Raw genomic sequence first — 9,144 nt, 5'->3', positions numbered from 1 at the left:
GGATATCTGCACATGAGCACTGGAGTTTTATATTTAGAACCAGAACACCTGATCACAGCACCTGCACAGAGAAATTACTCATTTAACCTCCCGAACTCCAATCAGCAGGGGGCGGGTGTGGAGGTCCTGATACAAGGCCTGTGGTGGGGGTCAGTTCCCTGACTTGGGGCAAGAAGGACCTGCCAAAGATCCCATCACATTCTTGTCATCACCTACAGCATCTGTCCCCTTGCTCATGGTCACTCGTACTCTGCCTGAAAAACCCCTTAGGGGCGGGGGTTCTCAAGACTCAGTAATGCAAAAACCTCCGTTCTAGGTCCTATCTTCTGCAATGTTTAAAGAATTTTCCAGATTCTTTTAAATGTTGCAAAGAAGAATCTTTTTCTTTTCAACTATTTCCACCATGAAAGAATTTCAAAAACCATCTTCCCTGCAGAAGTTTTGATAGATTTTCACAATCTTTTTGTCACGATGAATTCTAGGTAAGTCTATGTTCTACACTCACAGCATCAGAGAGGATTTTCCTGCCACTCAGCAGGCAAAGATTCTTTCCTATTCCTGAGTCCCTTTGATTCCTGTATTGTTTCCAAGTGTTCTTAGTATCAACTGACCTCATCGTATTTAGGCAATTTTTAAAAATTTTTGATTTTCCCCACAAGAGCTGGGAATTTGTTCCATCTTACGGAGCTTGTGTTTTCTACTTAACTTGAAGACTTTTAGGATATGTAATCCATGTGACATTGTACTTGTTAGCTGGAACAAAATACCTGACACCTGCAACTTAAAGGAGGACAGACTTAATTTGGCTCATGGTCCAATCCACAACCAGCTATTTGAAGGCAGGAATGTCATGGTAGAAGGGCATTGCACATTAAGGTGTATACTTCCTGTTGGCCAGGAAGCAGAGGACAAGGGATGAGCACCAACAAGAGGACATTCTCCAAACACACGCCCCCAGTGACCCCCTCTAATGACCTTGTCTCTTAACAGCACCATTAAGCAGTGAGCCTGAGTGGACTAACCCACTGGTGAGTAGAGCATCACTGTGATCCAATAGCTTCCCTAGGAGTCTCCATCCAGTGAGGCTGACAGTTAAACTTAACTCCATACACTGAAATTTACCTTTTAGTGTACCAATTTAGACAAGTGTATACAGTCCTATAATAATTACTGCAATCAACATATCAGACAATGCCATGATTCCACAAAATTCCCATGTCCTTATATAGCCAGCTCTTCTCAACACTCTGTGCTTCACAATTATTGATCTATTTTCTGTATTTTTAGCTTTGCCTTTTTTCAGAATAGCATGAAACAGAATTATACATTGTATATCATATATTGTGTATTATGTAGTCTTTATGATTTCACTCATAATAGTACATTTGAGATGCATTTTTGTGTCAGGTAATCAGCAATTTTTCTTCTCTTTTTAATGCTAAGAAGTCTGCCACTGCATGGGTGGTATCACAGTCATTCATCAGTTCAGTTGTTTTCAGTCTAGGTCATTGCAAATTTGTTTTAAATATTTGCATGCATCTCATTTTGTAAACATAAGCTTTCATTTCCCTTGAGTAAATACCTAGGTGCGGGATTGCTAACTTGTAGATTAAGCGTATGTTTGATTTTCAAAGCAAGTGACAAGTTGTTTCCCACAGTTGCTGTACTGTTTCTTCCTGTTACTCCGCACCACTGCCAGCATTTGTCTTAATAATCGTCAGTTGTCAATTTTATTGTTTGTGTTGTTTGTTACTCTAGTAGGCAGAGGGTGGCATCTTACAGTTTTATCTTCCATTTTCCTGATAATAAATTACACTCAGCATGCTTTTATGTGCTTCTTTATCAACTATTTATGTTTCTTGGATGAGGTGTCTGTTAATTTTTTGTCAATTTTAGACGGAAGTATTTATTTTCTTATTATGAATCATAAGAACTTGGTATATATTTTTGATATGAATCACTTATCAGATACGATTTACAAATATTTCCTTTCAGTCTATATTTTGTCTTTTATTTTCTTAATGATGCCTACTAAACAGCAGAGATTTGTAATTTTTACTTGTGAAGTTTAAATTATCAATTTTTAAAAATGTATTTTGTGTTGGTGTTATACTTCATAAATCTTTGATAACCAAGGTTATAAAGATTCTCTACCAAGTTTTCTTCTAAAGCATGTTTATAGATTTAGTCTCTAATTTTACAAGCATGATCCATTTTGGATTTTTTTATATAATGTAAGGTCTAGGTCAGGGTCCATTGTAGAGATGCTCAATTGTTTCAGCACTAATGGTTAAAATAACTGAAATTTTGATTCTTTTTATTGCTCACATCTGTGTCTGGTATGTAAAAGAATCCAACAAATATTTGAAAAATTACTGAATCCATTTATTTTAATTTTCATGCTTCATCAAAGTTTGGAATATTCTGAGAACTATGGATTTATTTGCCAAATTATTTGCTGTGTTAGCCTTATATATTAAATTTTAAACCAAATATTTTTCTTTGAAATAAAAATTGCTCATCTAATTCTTTCATTCACCTCATATTTCATTTACTAACCTTTGAACTAGAACAAGTTACACATTAAGACAGGAACTCTGTCAGTTTAGTGAAACCCTGTGGATTCCTTTCTCAAAATAATCCATCTAATTCATAAAATAAAAGCACAGGATTATAAAAGAATCATTCTATTCAAGTATAGTTTTGAAATACTTTTTTATAACTCAGCAGTGTATCTCTTTTTAAGATACTGTAATCTATCAGAAAATGTAATGATAACTATTGAGCCAAATCAGAGATAAGAGTAAGGTGCTTTGTGATACCTACAACGATAACATACAACATGATTTGTGAACATCTGGGATTCCTATTGGTGGCAAAACCACAGTACTTCTGATTCTATTATGCCTTGTCGCTTATGTTCAAGATTGAGGGATGTGCTAAACTTCTGTTACAGGTTTGTGCAAATAATAATGTATTCTTTTTCTGTTCAACTTCCAGCCCATGAATTTCAATCCCAGTGACAAACGGGCTAGAGTGGTGCACAGATAAATAAAATGCTGCTCCTGATCCCAAAAAAGATTGCATTACAGTTTGAAGCAAAAACAAGATTCTACAGAGGCTGGATAGTGTTGAATGGCGAAGAGAGGATGGCAAAGTGCTTACAAAATGGAATTAACCTAAATCAAACTTAGAGGAACACAGTAAGTCCTGTGGTCGCATGAGAAAGAGTGATGACCTCCTTTTAATAATGGTAAGGGAGTAGAGGACAAGAGAAAAATATGAGTACCTCAAGGACCAGTGTAATCTCTTTCCCAAAGATCACCACTGAATAATCGGAAGTGGGTACGTTTCTAGAACCTTATCCATTACCATGAATTAAAAATATTAGAAAAGAATATTTAGTGTCTGGTGATAAACAAGACAACTTCTTCTCCAGGTTATGGAAAGGTCTTTTCATCCTACAAGGCAGAATGACATCCTGGAGTTGCAGACTCAATCTGGAACTCAGGTCTTATCATGGGACCTTGTATGGTGAATAAAGCCACTCAACGTAATAGAAAATAGGGACTCTGCATAACAGACAGACCGGAAGCTGTTCTGGTCACTTATCTATAGGTATTTGGGGCATATACCGTGACCTGATAAAATCCGTATTTGCTAAGGAGAATTCTTTCTACCCCTCTGGGTAAGGGTGAGAGGGTAAGGTGGGATGGTATTAGGTTAAGAATTTAGGGTTGAGGCCATCATGCACAGTGCGGGGGGTGACTTAACAGATCAGTGGTAACCTCATCAGAAATCTGGGTCATGCGTAGTCCCATTCCTGCAAGTCTGCCAGTAGTCCTCTAGGATAAAGGATAAAGCTGCTTATCCACACACACACTCCTTCCTCCACATGCTAAGCTCTCTGGGGCGGGCCTTAACTCTGGAAATGGGGACTGCAGAAGGACAAATGCTGCTGTTTATCTGCCCTCCCTGATATGTGTGTGTGTTTGAGTCATGTACACCAGTTAAAGTGCATTCATGGCACAGAAATCACACCAGTTATTCGAAAAGAGAGTTTAATATAAAGAATTACAAAGTAGTTACCTAGGTAACAGAAAGAATAAAAGAGAACTCGAGAGTGTAACAAAGGTAGTAACTGCCAGGACCCCCTACCCCTCGCAGGCCAGGGCAACGAGGGGGAGAGGCTGGCTTAATACAGCTCAGGACTTGGAAAAGCACACAGCGCTGGACCCACGCCTCTGCACAGGGAAACCCCAGTGTTTCAGGGCAAAGGCAAGGGTGATGGGGTCATTTCACAAGCATTGATTCAGCCACTGCCACAGGAAGGGGCCATAAGCAGAAGATATCAAGGAAGAAGCCCAGAGGGCAAGAGGCCCGTGGGCAGGTCCTTCCGCCAGCCTCCTGCTCGCTCCCTAGCACCTCCTATTGGCAGCAGGAGGAGCAGCAGGTAACAAAGATGCCCTGTCTGAGCACACCAGGCTGAAGCTAAAAGGAAGAGTTGAAGCCAAGAAAAAGTACCATAAGAGGCTAAGGTAAAAGATCACTGCAAGTTCAAGGCCTGCCTGGGCTACATAGTGAGACCCTGTCTCAAAAAAAGAGAAAAAAAAAAAGAAAAAGAAACAGTGGTACAAGAACTGACACAAGGGGTGTGTGTGTGTGTGTGTGTGTGTGTGTGTGTCTGTCTGTCTGTCTGTCTGTCTGTGTCTGTGTGTGCACATGTCTGATCTTCATCTGTGTGGTGCTGGTGGGGAACCTGTGAGACAGGGATAGAAAGCAAGAAATTCATCTCCACTTTGGGTCCAGTTTTACCTTTTTGAGGCAGTTGGTCCTTATGTGATCACTGTGTTTATTTCTGTTACTTAAAGATGTAAAAGGATATCACAAACTCTTGTTTGCTGAGAAAGTGAAATTTATAAACATAAGTAAAGTATCTGATACAGTTCTTAGGATGCTGTGGGAAATCAGCAAATGCAAATTCTCTTATTTCTTCTCACCTCTCTTCTCTGTTCCTGTGGTACACTGGACAGGGACATGTCTCTCAATGATAAATAATACACAGTATTAATAAAAATTAAATAGTTGACAGAGAGTTAACGTTTACAAAACTTTTTCATGTTTATTCTACTTAATATTTGCAATGATCTGAAAAGCAAAATATTTCTTCCCACTTTACTGACAAGTTATCTACAGCTCAGAAAACTTGGCAAATTGCCCCAAGGTCAAGTAGCTGAACCAAGGCCAAGTAGCTGAGATACATAATTAATTCAGCACCTGTGTTCAGGAAGTGTAGCCCTTTTACCACTTAACTCAAAGTCTCCTGACATTTGTTAATATGCGTATTTCTAAACCTTGTCATAAATCTACGGATTCAGAATCTTTGAGATTCTCTAGGACTTTGTGTTTTTCACAAGTTCCCCAGATAATTGATACACGATGAAGTTTGAGACTCACCATATGTCTCTCTAATTGGTAATAAAAATGTATTCTAGCAACAGCCCTTTAATTGATTCTCTGCTGGATAAGACACCGTTCCTGACATGATTCTTTGTGATTTCAAAATCTTTGTAGGTATCAATTGCAATAATTCTCAAAGTATGAGTCCTGAGTCAGCAGCATCATGACCCAGAGAGAACATGTTGGGAGGACAAATTGATAAGTAGCAATAGACATGGGTGAGGTAAACAGAACCCTTCAGGCTCTCCTGATCATCTCTTTTGCAAACTCTACATCCTAAAGTCCCATCGGCATTACTTTTGCAACATATTATGAATCTGAGAACTTGTTCCTACATCCACTGTCATGACTGCAGTCCACACCACCAGCATCTATCAGCTGGATTATGCTACATGAGCTTTCTAAACACTTTCCTCATTTCTGAATCACGGTATCCCTGATATTGTCTTGAGTGATTAACTCAACTGAGAAAGTCTGATCACATGAATTCTTTGCTTGACTTTTCCATTGGCCTCCTAGCCTGGCACAAAAGTTGAAATTTTCATTCTGACAATTGGTTCTTGTGTACTCTGCCTTCTCCCTCTCAGACTTCCTCCTGTTTCTCCCCTTCTTCCATTTCCAGCCACTATGGGCTTGTTCTGTTCTGGGACACGCCAGGCATGCTCTCATATTGGTGCCCTTGACCTCCCCTCCCGTGCAAGCCTGTTTAGATGTCTTCACACCAGTGAGGTCTTCTCTGACTTCCTGAATCCACAGCAAATCCCCGGGCTGCAGTATTTGTTCTTGCCTCTGTTTCCCCTCCTCATAGTGCACATACTTATTGAAATGTCACATTTATGACATAATTATTTGTGTTTTGACTGTTTGCTCCACTGAACCACAAGCCCCATGAGAGCAGGGACTGTGTTTCCTCCACTGTTGGACTCAGCACACATAAAACAGTACCTAGCACACACTATACATCATGCTACTCAATCAAATTTATTGAATAATAAACTCAGTTTTGAAATTGAGAAGTTTTGCACAAAATCATGTATACCTCGCTTTTTAAGGTCTCAAGATGCCATAGCTATAGCGGCTTCCCTGCAGCAATGATGTTCGTAGCCAAGCGCTTCTGCCTTAGAAGTACGAGCCCTCCAGTTTTCAAGGGATTCCTCTCTCACCTGGAAGCCTGAACACTACACAATTGAGTGCTTTGCTCTCTCTTTAGTTGGGTCTTTTGGAGGAGTCACTTGGCTTCATTCTGGCTTTTGGTTTCAACAGCTGAATGTTAATCTCACAGAACAGGAATTTAGCAGCCATAAATTTCTAACCTTTGAAACCACTCCTCATCTCCTCTGCCTCAGTGTACTCAAGTAGGTGAGATCGGCTGAGACAGATGCACCCCACTTCAGCCACAAGACAGGGATGCAGGAAACAGTTCACACAGCAAGGACTTTGCTCCAGGTTACCTGGGGTCAATTAGTAAGGGAACAAATAATTAAACAGCCTCTGCATATTGACCATCATATGTGTGTCCCATGCACGTCAGGTGGGCAGGAAAAAACCAGGAAACCCTCTGAAATTGTGTGGCTGGGGTCTGAAGTTCAGCTATGCTTTTCATGGGGGTTTGATGTTAGGGAAATATTTTAATCTCCCCAATCCTTAGTTTTCTCACCTGCTAGATGAACGCTGATAAATTGTTTACTGAGTTCTCACTGCCCGCAGCTGTGGTTCTTAGCGATATCCCTAAATTATAAGGAATCGGAGAGGCGATTTCAAATAATAAAAAGAACTTTTTTTCTGCTTTTCTGACCCCTGGCTGGGCCCAAAGAAGTGTGTGGCATACTTTCCAAACATGGAAATTTTCAGTAATTTATGGTGCTGGAGTCAATCTGTGCATGTTTGAATCCTAACTCTGTTACTTACCAGTTGGGTGACCTCAAGAAATTATTTTGTCTCCTTGTGCCTCAATTTCTCTATATTAAGAATAATAGCAGCACTTTTCAACTAGGCTGCATGAGGACTAAATGAGGTGATGTTAGCAAAGTCCCTCGTGACAGCAGATCTCAACTATGCTGGGGGTAAAATCAAAGGCACCAACCTGCAGCGTGATGAAATCTCTCCTTCACAATTCCTACTTTTCAGAAAATATTTAATTTCTTTAAACATCTGTTTTTTGTCTGTAAGAAAAAAAGTTACATTTTCTTGTGTTGAGCAAGCCCTAAAACTGGGACACATGGAGGTCTACCTCCTAACAGCAATTCAGCTGTGAACATTATTGGATTAATTCATGGATAAGTGGTAACCCTCCCTAGCCCTTAATACAGTAAAGCTGACAATAGTGATTTACTGGAACACTTTTTAAAATTTTTTTGTTAGAGTATAAATCTAACAAAATAATTTTGTATATGAAACTACAGATTTGTATATGAGAAAACTGTAAAACTCTGATGAAAATAAATCAAAGAACTAAATGAATGAATAAATGATACATATTGATAAATAGGAAAACTCAATTTTGTCAAGATCTCAGTTCTTTTCAACTTGAGCTATAGAGGTATGCACTCCCCAGCATAAATCCAGCAAGTTGTTTTGTGAGTATCAATAAATTGATTAAGTTTTATGTGGAGAGGGGAAAGACCCATGACAGTCCAAGAGGATGACACTGATGATAGGCCTAAGAAAAGATGTTTTACTGCATACATGAGCTGTGAAATGCAAATTTAAACTGTGAGATACCACTAGATACCTACCAAAATGGCCAAAATTCAGAACACTGAAAATACCAAATCTTGGTGAGGTTGTAAAGCAATGGTAACCCCCTTTTTTTGCCGATGGGAATGCAAATGGATGTGGTCAATCACTAAAACATTTTGGTAATTCCTTATAAAACTAAGTAAGCTTTTACCACATAACCTAGCAGCCATACTCTTGGTGTTTGCCCAAAGAAACTGAAAACTTATGCCCACACCAAGTCCTACACATGAATGTTTATAGCAGCTTTGTTAATAATTGCCAAAATTTAGGTGTAGCGAAGATGCTTATTATATGAATGGATGAATAAACTATGGTACATACAGACAGTAAAATATTATTTGGTGCTCAAAATAAATGAGCTATTAAGCTATGAAAAGACTCAGAGGCATTGTAAATGTGTATTACTAGGTAAAGGAATCCAATCTGAAAAGACTGTATATTATATGATGCCACTGATGTAACATTCTGGAAAAGGCAAATCAATGGAGACAGTCAAAAGCTAAGTGATTGCCAGGGCTAGTAGGAGGAAGACTGGATATGTGGGACACAGGATTTTTTTGGCCATGAGGGTATTCTCATTGACATTGTAATTTGGATAACCCATTACACAGTTTTCCAGACCCATAGAATGGACGATTCTAAAACTGAACCTTCATGTACAGGTGCTGAGTGAAAATGATATGCCAATGTAGGTTCATCAGTTGAAGCAAATATATGACTGGTGAGGGAGGCTGGTAATGGGAGAAGCTGGCATGCATGCTGCAGAAGATATGTGGGAAACCTTTGTACTTCCTTTCAATTTTTCTGTGAACCTAAAATGTAAAGCAACACAAACAACATAATCACTTGAGCTTCACTCTAAATCAAATATATGGAAGACTGAACACTAACATTGCTGTGATTCTAATGTTACAGCCAGAACTGGGACCCCAGCAGTTCTCAAAT

At 39.2% G+C, this 9,144-nt stretch overlaps 1 pseudogene; it reads left to right on the top strand.

Moving 5' to 3' along the window:
- The first annotated feature begins 471 nt into the window (after positions 1-471).
- LOC100727370 (cryptochrome-1-like) overlaps positions 472-9,144 on the top strand; it is a 46,367-nt pseudogene continuing 37,694 nt past the window's right edge.

This window comes from Cavia porcellus, unplaced genomic scaffold (genome assembly GCF_034190915.1).
Source record: "Cavia porcellus strain 051 isolate PalLab524CR breed Dunkin Hartley unplaced genomic scaffold, mCavPor4.1 scaffold_18, whole genome shotgun sequence".
Lineage (NCBI taxonomy): Eukaryota > Metazoa > Chordata > Mammalia > Rodentia > Caviidae > Cavia > Cavia porcellus.
This window is presented reverse-complemented; position numbering and strand designations above follow the sequence as displayed.